Below are 20,824 nucleotides of genomic sequence, written 5' to 3'. Positions count from 1 at the left end.
ATGCATGAGTGAGGTTGGAGATGGATATCAAAGAAAGTAGTGAAGACATGTATGTTTGTCCTTTATATGTAGAAATGTTTGTCCTTTATATGTGGAAATGCCATTTACTTATGGTTTTATTCATACATAAATGGTTGAGTATACAATAAGTTACAGGCACTGAAGACAGAATGGGTATTGTTGTACTCATTTCGAGAAACCCCCAGAGACCACCAAGGAGCTGGTTTCCAATGCAAGCACATAAAGGTCCTTTTATTCAGGTTCCACCTGTGCCACCGCATGGCAGATGGAAGGAAATGTGACAGTGGCCAGGAGCCCAGGTGGAGAGAGTTTTTATAGGGAAAAACTACAAGCTGGGAATTACATTCTTGGGATTGGGTAGAAGGTAAAGTGGGATTTTTTTTTTGGAAACTATTGGTCTAGACTTTGGGCACGAAACCACATTTGAAACCATTGGGTTAGACTTTTGGCAGGGAACCACAACCAGATGAACAGGATTATCTGGACTTCTCAGCAGGATTATCTAGATATCTTCAAGGGCCATAAACTGCAGACAGGATGTCTGTAGGAGGATACTGCTCTGTATCCATTATAGTTGTCATGGCACATTCCTGAGGTCCTCCCTGGAACTGAGTACAGCAGGTGGTCTGAGATGGTGGCCCTTTTTCTAAGATGGAGCCTGTAAATTCAAGTCTTGACCTTCACAGGTAACAAAGGAAAGATACTACCTTAGTAAGAGAGAAATTAAATAAACCCATCTCTAACATGGCAGGTGGTAGTGAAGTTGTGACAATGAACAATCAAGCCAAAGGCACAGAAAATGGTATAGTGAGAAGTGTATTTCAGATCATGTAGTTAAGAATGGCTTCTTGATAAGGTGACATTTAAGCAGTAACTTGTAGAGTGTGTGTGTGTTTGTGTGTGTGAGAGAAAGAGGGGGGAGGAGGGAGGTAGAGAGACACACAGAGAGAGGGTGATAAGTGAAATAGTTTTTCAGGAAGAGGCTGTGGAAAGAGTTAGTGCAAAGGCTTTGTGGTGGTAGCATCATTTTAAGTTTGTTTACTCAAGAGCCAGGAGGCCACTTGGACTGGAGCTCTATGGTTAGGAAATATAGAGTAGGAACTCAGGTCTGAGTGGTGCCTCAAGGCAGGATCCAAAGCTTTTAAATAAAATAAGTTCCCATCTACAGGTGGTACTCAAATTTAAGAGGGGACTTTGTTAGGAACACCAAGGTCTCACTCAAATGTCACTCCATAAGAGATATGGAAGAATCTGTTGGGTGTTGCCCCACCTCAAAGCCCATCTCTGGAAATAGGAAAGGCAAAGGAAACCACAAACAAATAAGAATGAGAAATACCTGCAATGTCAAAGAAGCACCATGGGATGCTTTGTTTTCAGGAAGAAGAATGTGACCACAACACATGCTGAGTTTGGGGCATTTCCTAAAGCAAGATCAGGAACTCTGGCCTCTCACATGTGGCTAGTATAGTTGGATTCTGGTTAAGATGCACAGATTTTGGAGGCTGACAGGAATGCATTTCATTTCCTCTTGTCTATTCTTTTCATTTTTCTTCAGTAAGTGGTGTGGACCAAGTACCTGTTTTCTGCAATGTCTTCTGAGAGACACAATGAGTGAGATACCACCTTCATGGAGGTCACAGTTGATAAAGATTCAGGAGTGACATAGTTCAAGACATTGATGTTCACTGATTTCATGAATAAAATGTGAACAATCACATTTCTAGCTTTTTATATTTTTCCAACAATGGGTGAATACACAAGACAAGGCAGAAGAGCTATGCTTAATATTTCCATCTTTTTATATTTTTCCAAGTATGGGTGACTACATGAGACAATGCAGAAGAACTACGCTTACCCAGTGTGTGCCCAGGGCCAATGAGGACATTCCATTCATTGCCCCTTTGATTTTCTCCTAGATGATGGAGGCTAGGGACACTCATGTCCCATGCTGTCCTATCAACTATTACAATCTATTCAAGATGAAAATCAAGGGTGGCCTTTGAAAGAAACAGCTCAGGGCTGGAAAGATGGCTCAGCAGGTACACCTGCTGTGAAAGCATGAAGGCTAGAGTTTGGATCCCCAGAGTCCAGACAAGCTGAGTGGATATGGCCACCTGCCTATAATCCATTTAGAAGGCAGAGGCAGCAGATCCCTGAGCAAACTGGTTGGCTAGACTAGCAGAATCAGAGAGCTCTGGGTTTAGTGAGAGATCTTACCTCAGTAAACATAGTGGAGAATACTTGAGAAAAATACTCAACACTAACCTCTGGCTTCCTCATGCATGCATGCACATGCATACACACATGCACACACAGAACTTACACACACACACACACACACACACACACACACACACACACACACACACAAGGAAAGGAAAACAATTAATAAAAGCATGCATCATGAGGCTGGTGGAGTGAGCCTGGATACTAGGGTTTTTTTTTCCTTTGATATTAAATTCACATTACCTTGGCAACCACAGTTATATCTTAAACATCCATTCATGTATCAGTTGTTTATTACATAAAATGATTCTGTAGTAACCTGCCCCTCCCAAAGATGATCTAAATGGTTTCGGGTTAATCTCCAAGTTTGCATGGATTTTAGCCAGGTTACAAGTTCTAGAGTATTTCTGAACCTCAAGTTACCACGAATGCTGAGGTCTCAGGAGATATAAGCTGAGATTTTGGAGGTGAAGGCTAGGTGGCAATAATAGAGGTTCTGTTTGCAGCAGTCAGGAATGGCAGTACCGACACATGGGTTACCAACATAAAAATGGAGATATTGCTTTCACAGAAGCTTCAAGTTTCTTGCTGTCTTTCTGGCTCTAAAAGAAGATCCGTCCTGCCTTTACCCTTCCCTGCTTATGCTCTAGTGAACAGAATCCTGGAAAAGTATTCTTAGTGAGATGTTAGGAATGGGAAGAAAGGTCAAAAAGTATAGGAAAGGTATTTGTGTGTGCTGTGGATAGGGGAGATTTTGTTGATGTACTTAAGGAAGGCATTTGTATTGCATTATCTCTTTGGTCTATCTATCTGTCTATCTATCTATCTATCTATCTATCTATCTATCTATCTATCTATCTATCTATCTATCTATCTATCTATCGAGAGAAAATGTGGTGGGTGATGGAATTTTGCCTTTCATCTTTTCTTTGTAATATAACACATGAAAGTGCAAATTCCAGGGTTGCTTGATGCCTGCCTGGTGGGATCCATAGATTTTCAGCAGGCTGTGTGTTTGCATGCATTTAGATACTCTGAGCATGTGATTTAGAGAATACTGATGCTTCTGTGCTCTAAAGCCTTTATTTATTTATTTGTACACAACATATTTAATTCCAAGGTGCTTAAGGCATTTTGAAAACATTAAATTAACTGTTAATCCTCTCCATGTCTCTATAAAGCAGAGGGGGGAAAGTGTCTTATTATAAAACATTGCAGACTAAATCTGAAAAACTGAGTTCACAGGGAAAGGGATAATCAGGAGGGATGAAAAGAGACAGAAGATTCAATCGAAAAAAAAACCATGAAAAGATAAAACGATTTTTTTGGCAGTTCCCAGCAAAGTAAAGAATGTTCTGGATAATTTTCTCAGCAACTGGATTTCAAGCTAGCCTGTCCCGCATTTCAAGTGGCATGTGTGCTTCTGTTTTTGTGTTGTTATACTTTAGGTATAAGATGACCTTGATTAAAGTATTTCTCTACTTAAAGACTGGATTTCCATAATTGTAAAATGGAAAGTGCATGAATATATGGTCACAGATTCATGTGAAAAAAAGACACGATATATTTGGCAGTATGTTTTGTTTGTACGGTTATCACTACACCACTATTATCACCATTGGTATTGTAATTGTTTGAATGTGAATGTTTCCCAAGGAATCAGACTTTTATACACTCAGTCCCCAGTTGGTGACACTGTTTGGAGATGTTTTGGAGATGTAGCCCTGTGGGATGAAGTACACCACTAGAGGAAGGCTTTAAGAATTTAAATACCCCACACCACTTCCAATTTTCCCTCTTTGTTTCTTTTGTTTGTTTGAAGAGGTGAGAACTGAGCTTCCTGATCCTGCCGCATATTGGCCACTTGTTGTCATACATCCCTGCCACAATCGACTTTCATCTCTCTGGAACTATAATCCTAACTCTTCCTTCTATAAGTTGTCTTGGTATAGTAGTGTGATTAAGAATGGCCATGATAGGATGACCCTGTGAAGGAGAAGTGGATGAGATCTACATGAGCAGGCTGTGTGTGGGGGGGTGGTGGCAGAGGGCGAGGAGTGGGAGATGAGAACATAGGGAAATGGGAAGGTCAAGCTGGAACAGGGACAGAGTGGGAGGGCAGGGAGGAAGATACCATAATAGATACCATCAATAGATAGATGAGGACATCATGGGAATAGGAATAGGCAGGGTGCTGGAGAGGTTCTCAGGAATCCACAAGGATGATCTGCAGGCAGTAGTCCAGAGGGTGCCTGGATTGGTCTATTCTGGTGACCAGTCTAGTGAATAACCTAGCTGTCATCATAGAGCCTTTGTTCAGTGACTGATGGAGGCAGATGCAGAGATCCATGGCCAGGCACCAGGCTGAGTTCCAGGAATCCAATTGATGAGAGAGAGGAGGGATTCTGTAGGCGGTGGACATCGAGATCATGATGGGAAGACGTGCAGAGATGACTGGCCACACTAGTGGAAGCCCATGAACTATGGACTGGTAGCTGTGGAGGCCCCATGGAACTGGATATGGAAGATGGTTGTTTGGCTTGAACTGTTTGGGGGGCACCTAGGCAGGGGGATCAGGATCTGTCCCTGGTGCATGGGCAGGGTGCATGGGCAGGCTTCTGGGAATCCGGTGCCTTTTGGTGTGATGCCTTGCACAGCCTTGGTGCTGTGGGAAGGGGCTTGGACCTGCCTAGGCTCAGTGAGCTGGGCTCTGCTGACTCCCCATGGGAGACTTCGATTTGGGGGATGTGGGGATGTGGAGTGGCTTGGGAGAGAGGGCTGGGGGATGGGAGGTGGAAGGAGGGGGGAATCTGTGGGTGGTATGTGGAGTGAGTAGAAAATTTCTTAATAAAGAAAAATGAAAGGAAAAAAAAGGAATGGCCATGATATGCTCATATGTTTGAATACTTGATCCTCATTTGGTGAAACTGTTTGGAAAGGATTAGGAAGTGTGGCCTTATTAGAGGAGGTGTGTCACTGAGAATGGGTGTGAGGTTTCAGAAGCCCATTTAATTCCCAATTAGCTTTCTCTGACTTGTGCTTGTGGAAAAATATGAAAATTCTCAACTACTGCTCTGGTACTATGCCTGCCTGTTGCCACACTCCCTGCCATGATGGTCTTGAACTCCATGGAACTGTGACCATCCAGTTTGATGCTTTCTTTTGTAAGCTAACTTGGTCAAAGTGTCTTTCTTTTTATAAAATCTTTAAAATTTATTTTCCTTACCAACCTCTGTTTCCACTCCCTCCTCTCCTCTTGTTCCTCTCCCCCTCCAACCCCTGCATATACTCCTCGGAAAGGGTAAGGCCTCCCATGTGAGTCAACAAAGCATGGCATATCAGGCAGGACCAAGCTCCTCTCCCCTGCATCAAGGCTGAGCAGTGCATCCCACCATAGGGAATAGGTTCCAAAAAGCCAGCTCACACATCAGGGACAGATCCTGGTCCCACTGCTAAGGACCCACAAACAGACCAAGCTACACAACTATCACCCACATGCAGAGGGCCTAGGTTGGTCCCATGCAGGCTCCCTAGCTGTTGGTCTAGAGTCCATGAGCTCCCATGAGCTTGGGTCAGCTGTCTGTATGGGTTTTCCCATCATGATCTTGACCTCCCTTGCTCATATAATCTCCCCTCCCTCTCTTCAGCTGGACTCCTGGTACTTGGCCCAGTGCTTGGCTATGGATCTCTGCATCTGCTTCTGTCAATTACTGGATGAAGGTTCTATGATGACAAATAGAGTAGTCACCAATTACAATGTCTGATTACAGGAGAAGGCCAGTTCAGGCACCCTCTCTGCTATTGCTAGGAGTATTAGCTGGGGTTAACCATGTGGATTCCTGGGAATTTCCCTGGCACCATAATGACTCCCTCTATCAAGATATCTCTTTCATTGCTCTCCCTCTCTATCCTTCTCCAACTCTACTATCCTGATTTCTCATGTCCCCCTTCCCCCTCCCCTCCCCTCTAATCCCTCCCCTCCATTGCTCCCCAGTCCCAGTTTACATAGGAGATCATGTCTATTTCCCCTTCCCAGAGTGATATATTCATCCCTGTTAGGGTCCTCCTTGTTACCTAGCTTCTCTGGGGCTATGGATTGTAGTCTGGTTATCCTTTGCTTTACATCTAATAGCCAGTTATGAGTGAGTACATAACATGTTTGTCTTTCTGGGTTTGTCTTTCCTCACCCAGGATGATTATTTTCTAGTTCCATCCATTTGCCTGCACATGATGTCTTTTTTTTTTTTAAACCACTGAGTAATACTCCATTGTGTAAATGTACCACATTTTCTTTATCCATTCTTCAGTTGAGGGAAATTTTGGTTGTCTCAAGGTTATGACTATTACAAATAATGCTGCTATGAACATAGTTGAGCAAGTGTCCTTATGGTGTGTTTGAGCATTCTTTGGGTATATGCCCAAGAGTGGTATCTCTGGGACTGGAGGTAGATTGATTCCCAATTTTCTGAGAAACCACCATACTGATTTCCAAAGTGGCTGTACAAGTTCACATTCTCACCAGCAGTGAAGGAATGTTCCCCTTACTCCACATCCTCTCTAATATAAACTGTCATCACTGTTTTTGCTCTTAGCCATTCTGACTGGTATAAGATGGTATCTCAGAGTTGATTTAATTTGCATTTCCCTGATGACTAAGGATGTAGAGCAATTCTTTATATGTCTTTCGGCCCTAAGATTCTTCTGTTGAGAATTCTCTTTAGATCTTGGATTATTTAGTATTTTGCTGTCTAGTTTCTTGAATTCTTTATATATTTTGGAGATCAGCTCTCTGTCAGATGTGGGGTTGGTGATAATCTTTTCCCATTTGGTAGGCTGACGTTTGTCTTATTGACTTTGTCCTTTGCCTTTCAGAAACTTTTCAGTTTCAGAAGGTCCCATTTCTTAATTGTTGCTCTCAGTATCTGTGCTACTGGCATTATATTTAGAAAGTAGTCTCCTGTGCTAATGTGTTCAAGGCTACTTTCCACTTACTCTTCTACAGAGTTCTTTTACAGGTTCAGTTAAATCTGGATTTATGTTGAGGTTTTTTATCCACTTGGACTTGAGTTTTGTGCATGGCAACTGATATGGATCTATTTGCAATCTTGTACATATTGACACCAGTTATGCCAGCACCATTTGATGAAGATACTTTCTTTATTCCATTGTACAATTTTGGCTTCTTTGTCAAAAATCAGATGTTCATATGTGTATGGATTTATGTCAGGGTGTTTGATTTGATTCTATTGATTCGTGTGTCTGTTTTTATGCCAATACCCAGCTGTTTTTATTACTATAACTCTATAGTAGGCCTTGAAGTCAGGGATGGTGATACTTCTGGAAGTTCCTTTATTGTACAGGGCTGTTTTAGCTCTCCTGGAATTTTTTGTTTTTCCATATGAAGTTCAGTATTGTTCTCTCAAAATCTGTGAAGAATTTTGTTGGGATTTTCATAGAGAATTCACCGAATCAGTAGATTGCTTTTGGTAGGATTTCAGTTTTTACTATGTTTATCCTACCTATCCTAGATATGGGAGATCTTTCCATTTTCTGATATCTTCTTCAGTGTCTTTCTTCAAAGACTTACAGTTCTTGTCATAAAGGTTTTTCACTTGCTTGGTTAAAGTTAACTCAAGATATTTTATATTATTTGTGCCTATTGTAAAGGGTGTTGATTCCCTATTTCTTTCTCAGCCCATTTTTCATTTGTATTTAATAATTAATACAAATAATTAAAATTAGAAATTTATAATTTATATTAATAAATTAATTATAATTTATATTATAAATTAAATATATTTAATAGTATATATTTATATACTTATATATTTTATTATTTATATATTTACATATTTTATCATATTATATTTAATTATTAAATATATTTAATATATAATTATATATAATTATTATATTATATTATTTATATATTATAAATTTAAATATTTATATATTATTTATAATAATTTTATTATGATAATTTATTATAATAATGCTAATTATTTATTTACAAATTATTTAACAATAATTTGTATTAATAATAATTAATACAAATACTAATACTTGTATTTATATTTGCTACTGATTTTTTTTTCCATCACAGGCAATTTATTTTGATCTATTCATTCACAGTTAATACAGAAAATACTTGGAAACATTTCCATATAATGTTTGACACAGAAATCATCAAATAGAAGTACACAATGTTGACAGGAGGCAGTACATTTATAATTTATAACCCCAAATGTATTTATAAATTAGAATTGGAAATATCTACAAATGAAATTATGACGGTTCACCAAAGTCATTTAATCTGTCAGTTTCTCATTCATTTTTATGTCTTAATAATATTCTATTGTATGAATAAGCCACATTTTATTTCTCTCCAGTATTTGATAGCTATTTGAGTTGTTTTAACTTTTTTATTATTAGCAATACACTGCTGTAAACTTTCATGTACATGTTTCATAGGTGCACATTTTCAGTAGTTTGAGGATATATTCCTAAGGGTAGAATTGTTGAGTAACAGAATAACAATGTTTTGCATTTTGACCAACCACCAAACTGTTTTGCCAAAGTGGCACACCATTTTACAATCTCACCAAATCCTTGTTTTTAAGGCTCTGATTTTTGTACAAAAGCATTCAATCATTCTGTCAGACCAAACCAGGAAAGGTAAGCTATAGTTCAGAGCTGTTCTATTTCATTTACTATGCAAAGCCATTCTTGGCGTTTGCAACTCTCAGCCCTTTTGAGTATTCTTGCAGTGTTCACCTTTTCCTCCACCACTTTTTTTTTTCTTCTTTTTTTCTGGTTTATTTCTATCTATTACAAATGTATAAAAAAATCCTCCATCAACGCTGCTAATAGCAGCAGAACCTTGAGAAATATACCTTTGGTTTGCCTCAGAAAAGGAACACATATTGCACTGTAAAGTTTATAAAATTGGCGCAAAACATTATGATAATGTTACAATACCAGTTTTAAGAGTTCAGTGACTAATGGGGAGCCGATGGGATACATGCAGAACTGTGAAAGCGATCTCACTTAGCCAGCTGTACACGTAGACTGTAAATCTACATTCAGATCATTTCTGAACTAAGACTATCATCTCAGTTTATCTGTTGAGGTCAACCAGGAAACCCTAGAATATACCTTGATTTTTGCAAAAAACAAAATAGGGGGAGGGGTTTCTTCAGCATTTCAGTCCACGAGTAACAGTATCCTAACAGGGAAAGTGTTCTCTCACTGTCAACATAGAATGAACTGCTGCTGGAGGTCAACTTGGGCTTTAATTTGCATTAGCACTTACATGCATAGTAGTCCAAGTTGTTGACCTCATGACTTTAAAAAGTAACTCTAAAAAAGTAAAATGGCCCTTCTTGGAAGACTAAAGAAAGACATCCAGCCACAGTTGTAAAAAGTCTCATCAAAACAATATACCCTTTTATGAATTACGCCTCAATTTAAAAAAAAAAAAGTAGCCCCAAATAAGAAGCAACTCTGAAAAAGAAAATATAACCTAAGATATTTGAAAAACAAGGTGAATACAGGTTCAAAAATAATTAAGATACATTTTCTTAAGGCTACCTAGAATTAGGCTTTAAAGAATTCTACCATTTCAAGTTTACCGCTAGTTACTAGATACCTATTTATAAAAAAGGTGTTCACTTTTTTTGTTCCTTTATCAAGAGAAAAATCTACCTTCAGACTATGAGGGTGGTGATGGGGAGGGACTAGAAAACAAGATTCAAACAATCCCATGCAAATATCACATTTTTCAAATGGAAGAACTCCAAACTGCACTAGAAGTTCCAATCACTAAGACACTTTCCATTGAAATGATTTAAGTACAACTACATGGCACCAAGGTGTAGGCCTAATACAGGCCTGACAACCAAGTCCTTGTTTTCTGGAAGAAAGGCCTCAAAAGTCCCACTCAATTCCACATAACAATACTTCAAAGATCAATTAGGTTTTCCTTTCCTTAATATTTTTGTTTTTGACTTCTAATCTTAAAGACTAGATTAAAACTTAGCTCATTTCCCAGAAGGCATTGCTTCCCTTTGCTCTATGAAAGAGTCCACCAAGACCTCTTCCTCAAAACCATCTAGCCCCCAGCCTCCAGTCTGCTTGTGATGCATCTTTCTCAACATCCTGAAAAGGTATTGCAGGTAAAATATGCTCTGAAACATTAAAACTAGTTGTTAGAAAGACGTAACTAGCTTTATAATTTAAGTTTTAAAACATAAATACTTGCAGCTTGATCTGCACTGACAATGATTGTCAAAGCCTAGAATTCAACATTTACAAATTCTCATTCACACACACAAAACACACTATTATCACACAACTTGTGTCTTGAGAGAATCTTCTGCTTTTTAAATCTTTGGTCTCCCAGTCAATCCCAAGTTCAACCAACTTTAACTAAAACTTCACTCAGAATTTCACCAAGCTTTTCACCCACACATTAATGCTTGTCATATCTTTCATCAATTATCAAAATCTGAAGCCTGCTCAGAGATCGCCAGGTAAAAGAAAATAAATGAAATACACAGAGGTTATTTCAAAACAGAACATGACCATCATAAAAAAAAAAATGTCACGATTCCTGATTGGGATCATCTTTTGTTTCCCACATTGGACTATTTCACACTCCGGCATTGGCCAAAGGACACGAGAGCTGGTTCTGGAGCATACAGTTTCTCATACAGGTGTCCCTAGAGGAACACCAGAGACAAAGTAGCGTGAGGCCTCTCCTGTACAGAGACTGTCTCACAGGGGCAGTGAGGGAGGACACCCACTAGTTTGTGGAGATCCCTGAGAGAGTATGATTCTTAAAATCTGGACTGTACATAATTCTCATCAGCCCTGTTCAGGTACTTACTGGAAGAAAGATGCAGCTGTTTGCCAGAACTCAGCACTCCACTCTAGATCTCTGCTGCCTTAGTCTCCGTCGCAGATTTCCGAGATCTGGTAGTTACCTGGACCACTGAGGCATTGCCACAAGACTTCGTCTCTTTTGAAACATCCTTTTCTCTAGATATTAGGATAGCTACACCAGCTTGTTTCTTAGGTCCATTTGCTTAGAAAGCCTTTTCCCAGCCCTTTACTTGGAGGTAGTGTCTATCTTTGAAGTTAAGATGTGTTTCTTGTATGCAGCAGATGGATGGGTTCTGTTTTCTTATCCATTCTGTTAGCCTATGTCTTTTTATAGGTGAGTTGAGACTATTGATATTGATGGATATTAATGACCAGTGATTGTTAATTCCTGTTATTTTTTGTGGTTGTGTTGTGTTGTCCTTCTGTGGTGTATGTTGGTGTGGGATTATCTATTGCTTGATTTTTCATGGATGTGTTTAGCTTCTTTGGGTTGAATTTTCCCTTCTAGTGCTTTCTGTAGGGCTGGGTTTGTAGACAGGTATTGATTAAATCTGGTTTTATCCTGGAATATTTTGTTTACTCCGCCTATGGTGATTAAGAGTTTTGCTGGGTATAATAGTCTGGGTTGGCATCCGTGGTCTCTTAGTGTCTGCATGAGATTTGTCCAGGATCTTCTAGCTTTCATAGTCTCTATTGAGTAGTCTGGTGTTATTCTGATGGGTTTATCTTTATATGTTACTTGGTCTTTTTCCTTTGCGGCTCTTAATATTTTTTCTTTGTTCTGTGTGTTTAGTGTTTTGATTATTATGTGGCGAGGGGACTTTTTTTTTGGATCCAGCCTATTTGGTGTTATGTAAGCTTCTTGTATCTTCATAGGTATTTCTTTCTTTAGGTTAGGAAAGTTTTCTTCTATGATTTTGTTGAATATATTTTCTGTGCCTTTGAGTTGGTATTCTTCTCCTTCTTCTATCCCTATTATTCTTAGGTTTAGTCTTTTCATGGTGTCCCAAATTTCCTGGATGTTTTGTGTTATGACTTTTTTGTCTTTAGTGTTTTCTTTGACTGACGAATCTATTTTCTCTATCGTGTCTTCAGTGTCAGAGATTCTCTGTTCCATCTCTTGCAATCCGTTGGTTATGCTTGTTTCTGTAGTTCCTGTTCGTTTTGTCAGGATTTCTATTTCCAGCATTCCCTCAGCATGTGTTTTCTTTATTGTCTCAAATTCATTTTTCAGATCTTGGAATGTTTCTTTCATCTGTTTAATTGCTTTTTCTTGGCTTGATTTGATTTCTTCCCATTTTTTGTTCGTTTTTTCTTCCATTTCTTTAAGGGAGTTTTTTATTTCCTCTTTAAGGGAGTTTTTCATTTCCTCTTTAAGGGAAGTTTTTATTTCCTCTTTAAGAGAGTTTTTCATTTCCTCTTTAAGGAAAGTTTTATTTCCTCTTTAAGGTAGTTTTTCATTTCCACTTTAAGGAAAGTTTTTATTTCCTCATTGAGGGAATGTTTTATTTCTTCTTTAAGGGCCTCTATCATCTTCTTAAAGTCATTTTTAGGGTTGATTTCTTCTATTTCTTCTGTCATGGTATGTTTAGGTCTTGCAGGTGTAGAATCACTAGGTTCTGATGTTGCCATATAGGTCTTTATGTTGTTGCCTGTATTTTTGCACTGGCGTCTACTCATCTTTTCCTCTGTGCGGTGCAGGTGGTGTCTGTGTCTGAGAGTGCCTCTCTTGTTCTAATTTTTAGTCTTGGTTTAGTAGGGGTTCTTGGTTAAATTGGTGCTATTGGGCTGTTTCTTCAGGGAAAGCTGATTTCAGTCGGTGAATTATATACTTATGATTCTGGTGATCTGGTTTAGTGGCTGGGTAGCGCCTTCTTTTGTGTTCCCAGGTCACGTTTTGTTCATTTGTCAACTCCTCAGCTGATCTTGTTTCTTCAGACTTCAAACTGTAGGCATCTGAATCCTCTCCCAGATGGGTTTCAGCTGAGCAGGGTAGTCTCACCAACACCTCCAAGTTGTTGGGTTTCACAGGATCAGCAGTTGGGCCCTGGGTTGTCCCCAGATGGAGTGCCCAGACTCGCCCTGGTTCTGACCCACGTAGACAGCCTCTTCCCCAGGTGTTGGGGCTAGGGGTGTCCCCGTTTCAAGCTGCGTCCACCTCTCTCCGTCCCCATGGCTGTCCACCCCTATGGCCCGCCGCCACAGGCCCACCTGCGTCGGCTTGTCTCTGCCTGTCTCCCCCGGGGGGCCTGTATGTCCCCGTCAGCTGCCGCTGGGTCTGTCCTCCTCTGCAGGCCGCCAACGGGCCTATATGTCCCTGCAGGCTGCCACTGCAGGCCTACCTACCTCTGCTTGTCATCACTGCCAGGCCCATCCACCTCTGTGGGCCGCCACCGGGCCGTCCACCTCCACAGGTCGCCGACCTGCGTCTACCTGTCTTCGCCGAGTGGCCTGCCTACTTCTGTGGACCGCCGCCGGGCCTGAATGTCTCTGTCGGCCGCCGCCGCCGTTGGCGGCGGGCCCGTCCACCTCCGTCTGCTTATCTCTGCTGCAGGGCCTGTCCACCTCTGTGGGCCGCCGCTGGGCCTGAATGTCTCCCGCCAGCTACCGCCGGGCCTAAATGTCCCTGTCGGCTGCCGCTGGGCCCTGCTACCTCCGCGGGCCGTTGCCACAGGCCTACCTGCTTCTGCTTGTCTCCGCCATCTTGAATCTTCGCCACTACTGATGTTTTTAAAGATAATCTTGTATCTAGCCACACCAATGAATGAGTTTATCAGCTGTAGGAACTTTCTGGTAGAATTTTTTGGGTCATTTTTGTGTATTATCATACAATCTTCAAATAGTGAAAGTTTGACTTCTTCCTTTTCAATTTGTATCCTCTCCCCTTGATCTCCTTTTGTTGTCTTATTGCTCTAGCGAGAACTTCAAATAATATTTTGAATAAATATGGGGAGAGTGGACAACCTTGTCTTGTTCCTGATTTTAGAGAAATCTCTCTTAGTTTCTCTCTATTTAATTTGATGTTGGCTGTTGGCTTGCTGTAAATTGCCTTTATTATGTTTAGGTATATTTCCTGTATTCCTAATTTCTCCAAGACCTTTGTCAGGAAGGGGTGTTGGATTTTTTTCAAAGGCCTTTTCAGCATCTAATGAAATGATCATGTGGTTTTTTTCTTTCAGTTTGTTTATATGGTGGATTACATTGACAGACTTTCATATGTTGACCCAACCTTGCATCCCTGGGATGAAGCCTACTTGGTCATGGTGGATGATTTTTTTTTATTTTTGATGTGTTCTTGGATTTGGTTTGCCAATATTTTATTGAGTATTTTTGCATCTATGTTCATGAGGGAGATTGGTCTGTAATTCTCTTTCTTTGTTGCGTCTTTGTGTGGTTTGGGTATCAGGGTAACTGTAGTCTAATGAAGAGTTTAGTGATGTTTCTTCTGTTTCTATTGTGTGGAACAATTTGAAGAGTATCAGAATTAGCTCTTCTTTAAAAATCTGGTAGAGTTCTGTGCTGAAAACATGTGATCCTGGGCTTTTTTTGGTTGGGAGACTTTTAATGACTGTTTCTATTTCCTTAGGGGTTGTTGGTCTATTTAAACAGTTTATCCCATCTTGATTTAACTTTGGTTTGTGTTACCTATCCAGAAAATTGTCCATTTCTTTTAGATTTTCCAATTTTGTGGAGCGCAGGTTTTTAAAGTATGACCTGAGGGTTCTCTGGATTTCCTCATTGTCAGTTGTTATGTCTCCCTTTTCATTTCTTATTTCATTAATTTGTATTCTCTCTCTCTCTCTGTCTTTTGGTTAGTCTGGATAAGGGCTTATCTATTTTATTGATTTTCTCAGAACCAACTCTGTTTTATTGATTCTTTGTATTGTTCTCTTTGTTTCTATTTTATTGATTTCAGCTCTCAATTTGATTATTTCCTGGTATCTATTCTTACTGGGTGACTTTGCTTCTTCTTGTTCTAGAGCTTTCAGGTGTACTGTTAAGTCACTAGTGTGAGATTTCTCCAACTTCTTTATGTGGGCATTTAGTGCTATGAATTTTCCTCTTGGCACTGCTTTCATAGTGTCCCATAAGTTTGGGTATGTAGTACATTCATTTTCATTGAACTCTAGAAAGTCATAATTTTTTTTCTTTATTTCTTCCTTGACCCATTGCTGATTAAGTTGAGCATTATTTAGTTTCCATGAGATTATAGGCTTTCTGTAATTTTTGTTGTTGTTGAAATCTAACTTTAAACAATGGTGGTCTGATAGAATACAGGAGGTTATTTCAATTTTTTTTGTATCTGTTGAGATTTGCTTTGTGACCAAGTATGTGGTTGATTTAGAGAAAGTTCCATGGGGTGCTGAGAAGAAGGTATATTCTTTTTTGTTAGGGAGGAATGCTTTGTAGATATTGATTAAGTCCATTTGAGTCATAACATCTGTTTTTTTTTTGTTTGTTTTTTGTTTTTTCGAGACAGAGTTTCTCTGTGTAGCTTTGTGCCTTTCCTGGAACTCACTTGGTAGCCCAGGCTGGCCTCGAACTCACAAAGATCCGCCTGCCTCTGCCTCCCGAGTGCTGGGATTAAAGGCGTGCGCCACCACTGCCCGGCTTGAGTCATAACATCTGTTAAGTTGCTTGTTTCTCGGTTAAGTTTCAATCTGGCATATCTGTCCAGTGGTAGGAGTAGGGTGTTAAAGTCTCCCAGTATTAACGTGTGGAGTTTGATGTGTGATTTAAGCTTTAGTAATGTTTCTTTTGCATATGTGGGTGCCCTTGTGTTTGGGGCATAAATGTTCAGAACTGAAACTTCATCTTGGTGGATCTTTCTTATGATGAGTATGTAATGTCCTTCTCAATCTCTTTTGATAGATTTTAGTTTAAAGTTTATTTTGTTGGATATTAGGATGGCTACACAGCTTGTTTCTTAAGACTATTTGATTGGAAAGACTTTTCCCAGCCTTTTACTCTGAGGTACTGTCTATCTTTGAAGTTGAGGTGTGTTTCTTGTATGCAGCAGAAAGATGGGTCCTACTTTTGTATCCATTCTGTTATCCTGTGTCTTTTTATAGGTGAATTAAGTCCATTGATATTAACAGATATTAATGACAAGTGATTGTTAATTCATGTTATTTTTTGGTGGTAGTGTGTGTGTATTTCTCTTCTTTGGGATTTACTGTAGTGGGGTTATCTATTGCCTGTGTTTTCCTGGGTATATCAGACTTCTTTAGGTTGGAATTTTCCTTCTAGTGCTTTCTGTAGGACTGGATTTGTAGATAGGTATTGTTTAAATCTGGTTTTGTCTTGGAATATTTTGTTCACTCCATCTATGGTGACTGAACGTTTTGCTGGGTATATTAGTCTAGGATGGCATCCATGGTCTCTTAGTGTCTGCATTATATCTGTCCAGTTCCTTCTTGCTTTCAAAGTCTCCATTGAGAAGTCAGGTATTATTCTGATGGGTCTGCCTTTATAAGTCACTTGGCCTTTTTCCTTTGCTGCTCCTAATATTCTTTCTTTATTCTCTATGTTTAGTTGTTTAATTATTATGTGGCAAGGGGACTTTTTTGAGGGGTCTAGTCTGTTTGATGTTCTATAGGCTTCTTGTATCTTCATAGTTATTTCCTTCTTTAAATTGGGAAAGTTTTCTTCTATGATCTTGTTGAATATATTTTCTGTGTCTTTGAGTTGGTCTTCTTCTTCTCCTTCTTCAGTCCCTATTATTCTTAGGTTTAGCCTCTAAATGGTGTACTAGATTTCCTGGACTTTTTGTGTTATGACTTTTTGGCTTTGGCATTTTCTTTTACTGAGAAATCTATTTCCTCTATTGTATCTCCAATGCCAGAGATTCTGTCTTCCATCTCTTTTATTCTGTTGGTTATGCTTGCTTCTGTGTTTCCTGTTCATTTACTCAGATTTTCTATTTACAGCATTCCCTCTCTTTGCGTCTTCTTCATTGTTTCTATTTCACTTTTCAGGTCTTGAACTGTTTCCCTCACATGTTTAATTGCTTTTTCATGGTTTTCTTAGCTTTCTTTAAGGGATTTATTGATTTCTTCCAATTTTTTGTTTGTCTTTTCCTCAATTTCTTTAAGGGAATTTCCCCCTTTTTCTGGAAAGGCCTCTAGCATCTTCATGAAGCTATTTTTAAGGTCACTTTTTTTCTGCTTCTTCTACATTGTGATATTCAGGTCTTGCTGTTAGAGGAGGGCTAGGTTCTGGTGATGCCATATTGCTCTTTTATTGTTGTATGTATTTTTTGCATTGACATCTGCCCATCTCCTCCGCTAATAGATGTAAAAGGTGCCTGTGTCTGAGTGAATTGCTATTGGTCCACTCTGTGCTTGTTGTGTCTGTGTCTCAGGGGGCCCCTCTGAATTCAGTCTTAGCTCTTGGTCTAATTGGAGCTGGCAGATTCTGTATCTCAGGGAGCTGCTCTTGGCTCAATCCAAGCTAGCTGATTCTGTGGCTCAAAGAGCTGCTCTTGGTCCAATCCAAGCTAGCTGATTCTGTGACTCAAGGAGCCACTCTTGGTCCAAATAGGGCTAGCAGATTCCCTGTTTCAGGAAGTTAATCTTGGTACAATGGGAGCTGGCAGTTAGGTTTCCATGTCTCAGGAAATTACTAGGGTCACAGGAAGATGGGTATTGGGGCAAGGTGCGGAACTTGTAGATTGCAGGGTCTGATGGAGGGGTTTTGGTTGGGGGGAGGCTTCCTGCAGGGGTTTTCTTTGCTGGCTGGCAACTGGGGCAGAGTTGGGTGGGTGTTCCCGGGGACCGGCTGTGTCCCAGGGCCTGGATTCTAGAGGCAGGACTCTCTGGGTGGGAGAAGAGTCACTTACCTCTTGGTCCAATGAGAGCTGATGGTTTGGTTTCCATGTCTCAGGAAGTTCCTCGGGTCACAGGCAGATGGGTATTGGGGCAGGGCATGGAACTTGTAGATTTCAGAGTCCAATGGGGGGTTTTGGTGTTTGTGTGGCTTCCTGCAGGAGTTTTCCCTGCTGGCTGGCAACTGGGGCAGAGTTGGGTGGGGGTTTCCGGGGATTGGCTGTGTGACAGAGCCTGGGTCCTAGAAAACTTACACTATATATTTGTGATCAATAATAAATTATAAGTCACACAGTTTTGAAACTGGTTTGTTATGCAGCAAAAACTAGCTGCTACAGCTCTTTTTTCAGTTTTTTTTTCTTTTTTTTTTATAGAACAATAAACACCTTTATTACATGAGCTATGAATGATGCTTTATTTGCTTTTCTGGGCTTTGATGTTCCTCAGATAGAACTCCAGCTCCTCGCCTTCTAGCACATAGCCGTCTGCTTGGCCACACTGGCCTGGTCTTGAGGCAATACAGGCAAAAAGCTTGCCCTGCTGGAACTGCTCCTCCAGAAGACTGCTGATTTTGGCGTTCTTTTTCCTTTCATCACATTTCTTTTGGATTTTATTTGATCATTTTTTGTTTAATATTTCTTCCTTTTCAGGAGTCAGCTTGGCCCCCTTCTTGCGGCCCAGGGGCAGCGCATAGTGAGACTCATACCACTGTCGGTATGGTGTGCTGTCAATAAGCACAATGCAGTTCTTCACCAGGGTCTTGGTGTGGACCAGCTCGTTATTGGATGCATTGATAACATCAATTATCCTTGTTTTCCAAGTACAACACTCAGAGCCCCAGGAAAATTCCCCACTTCCAATCTTAGGGCACGGTACTTCTTATTGCCTCCTCGGACTCAGACTGTGTGTATACGATGAGGGCCAATCTTTGTGTTGGCAGCAGGCCGTCCCAGCTCATACTTCTGCTTCTTGTGGTAGGGCTTTCTCTTGCCCCCAGTCTTGCGGCTCTTGTGCCAGTTGTCTCGAGAGATGCCCATCGCTTGGCGCTGGCTGGAAAGAGCTCTTTTTTCAGTTTTCATTCATTTCACCAGCATTCCTCTTGCTTAGCCTACAAAGATCAACTGGGTTTCTAAATTTCTTTATTTATGCCTAACTCTCAGCAGGGTCAGTGAGAAGAATTAAAGGTGAATCAAAGTTCTAGTCACTAAGAAGCAGGGTAGGTGAAATGTGGCAGATAGCTAGCCAATGACTGCTAAATATGGTAAAGACTATGGGAGATAATAAGGGTTAAGGGTGATAGCATTCTGGAGAGAAAAGGTGGTTGGTTGCTGGGCTGGAGTTGGGATAGGAGGGTTTATAGAGTCACCTAAAGAACTCCTCTAGCATTTCTAGACTTCATACCACTATGGTATTGATGTTTTTCTAAACTGATACATGAGAGCTAAATTCCCAGTGTGGTAGTTATAGGAGACTCTGCTGCCAGTACTTAGCTACCTTCCAAAGACATCATTTTGTAACATCACCTAATTGGGCATTGGGATTCAAGATTTGCATTCTTATTGGGCTGCTTCCCTTGATAACATTATCTCTCTGTCTCCACTTCCCTCTGTCTGGCTAATGGACAGACCATGACATGTATCTATTAACATCTAACTAATTTCCTTTTCCTAGTCTCAGCCCATCTATTTGTTCCCACCTTACACTTTAGTGTATCCTCCTGTATGAAGCTCTTTTTCTATAATGCTAGTATAGCTATGTTGCCTCCCTTCTTTAACTCTTTAAGTGGTTTCCATTGTACTAGGAGAAAACCAGCACTGCACAGCAAAGATCTTAGCACTTCTATTCCATTTCCTCCATTTCCCACCCCAGTTTTGTATCTGTCTATGTTTCCTACTTGCTGCCTGAGATCCATTTGCCATCTGAGAAGACCAAACAGTATTATCCTTCCTCTTTAGGTTTTTTAACAAGTTGAGGGAAATAATCAAAGAATCAGAATACCAAAATACCTACTCTTGAACTGATAGGAGCTCAGTTAGTTAGCAAAGTGTGAGTACTGTGGAGATGGTAGCTGAAGTCCTTGAACTAGGCCAGATGCCTACGCAGCCACAGACAATGCAGGGCCAGATAATCTTAAATCAGCAAGTGTGTAATATACGGCATGTACATTTACAGAACCTCTGCTTCTTGCATGTGATTTTTATCCCAAGGAAATGAAAGGAAGTCTATTTTATTCTTTCTAAGTTTTAGAACCAACTAAACTCTGCCTCCCCTGGGATAAAGTGAATAAAAGCACAAGGGAGAGACCATAATTAAGATGTCAGAAGAAAGGAATGTGCATCTCTCTGATGACATAGAACAACTCACAGTCCCATGAGCACTCTGAGATTCCATCATTCTTGGTGTCTGTACATATTATTGTTGTTTTTGTTGCTGCTGCTCAGAGCACTCTCTTCTGGTCGACTTTGGTTCTTTAGCCCACTCCTACTTGAGCTTCAAAGAACTCCTGTGGAGGTTAAATAAAATCTCAGGATAGAGTATCTGGAAATGAGGAGTCCTTCAACACTATGAAATAGAAAAAATAAAGTGAAATATTATCTTAGTTTTGATGGGATGGCAGGACTGGATAGCCAAGCTAAGGGTATATTTGAAACAACAAAAGGCATGTGTGATATGTACATTGATTTGGTGAAAACACAGAGCATACACAGAGAAGTTTTGAGATATTGCATTAGAAAAGTAGGAGGAGGATAGGCCCAAGCATCTTCAGTATCCACTTAAACATGTTGGTAGGCAATAACAAACCCTGGAGAACCAGAACAGCTTAACAAAGACAATGCTACATTCCTGACCATTGGCTGATAGACTTA

At 40.2% G+C, this 20,824-nt stretch overlaps 1 long non-coding RNA gene and 1 pseudogene across 4 annotated transcripts in view; one reads left to right on the top strand and one right to left on the bottom strand.

The window, feature by feature from the left end:
- Nucleotides 1-20,824, top strand: part of LOC143273301 (uncharacterized) — a 105,652-nt gene that overhangs the window by 48,337 nt on the left and 36,491 nt on the right. The window lies entirely within an intron of this gene.
- LOC102927110 (small ribosomal subunit protein eS8 pseudogene) lies at nucleotides 18,372-18,994 on the bottom strand (annotated as a pseudogene).

The sequence above is a fragment of the Peromyscus maniculatus genome, chromosome 5 (genome assembly GCF_049852395.1).
Source record: "Peromyscus maniculatus bairdii isolate BWxNUB_F1_BW_parent chromosome 5, HU_Pman_BW_mat_3.1, whole genome shotgun sequence".
NCBI classification, from domain to species: domain Eukaryota; kingdom Metazoa; phylum Chordata; class Mammalia; order Rodentia; family Cricetidae; genus Peromyscus; species Peromyscus maniculatus.
Note: the sequence above shows the minus strand (reverse complement) of the source record. Positions and strands in the feature narration are given on the sequence as shown.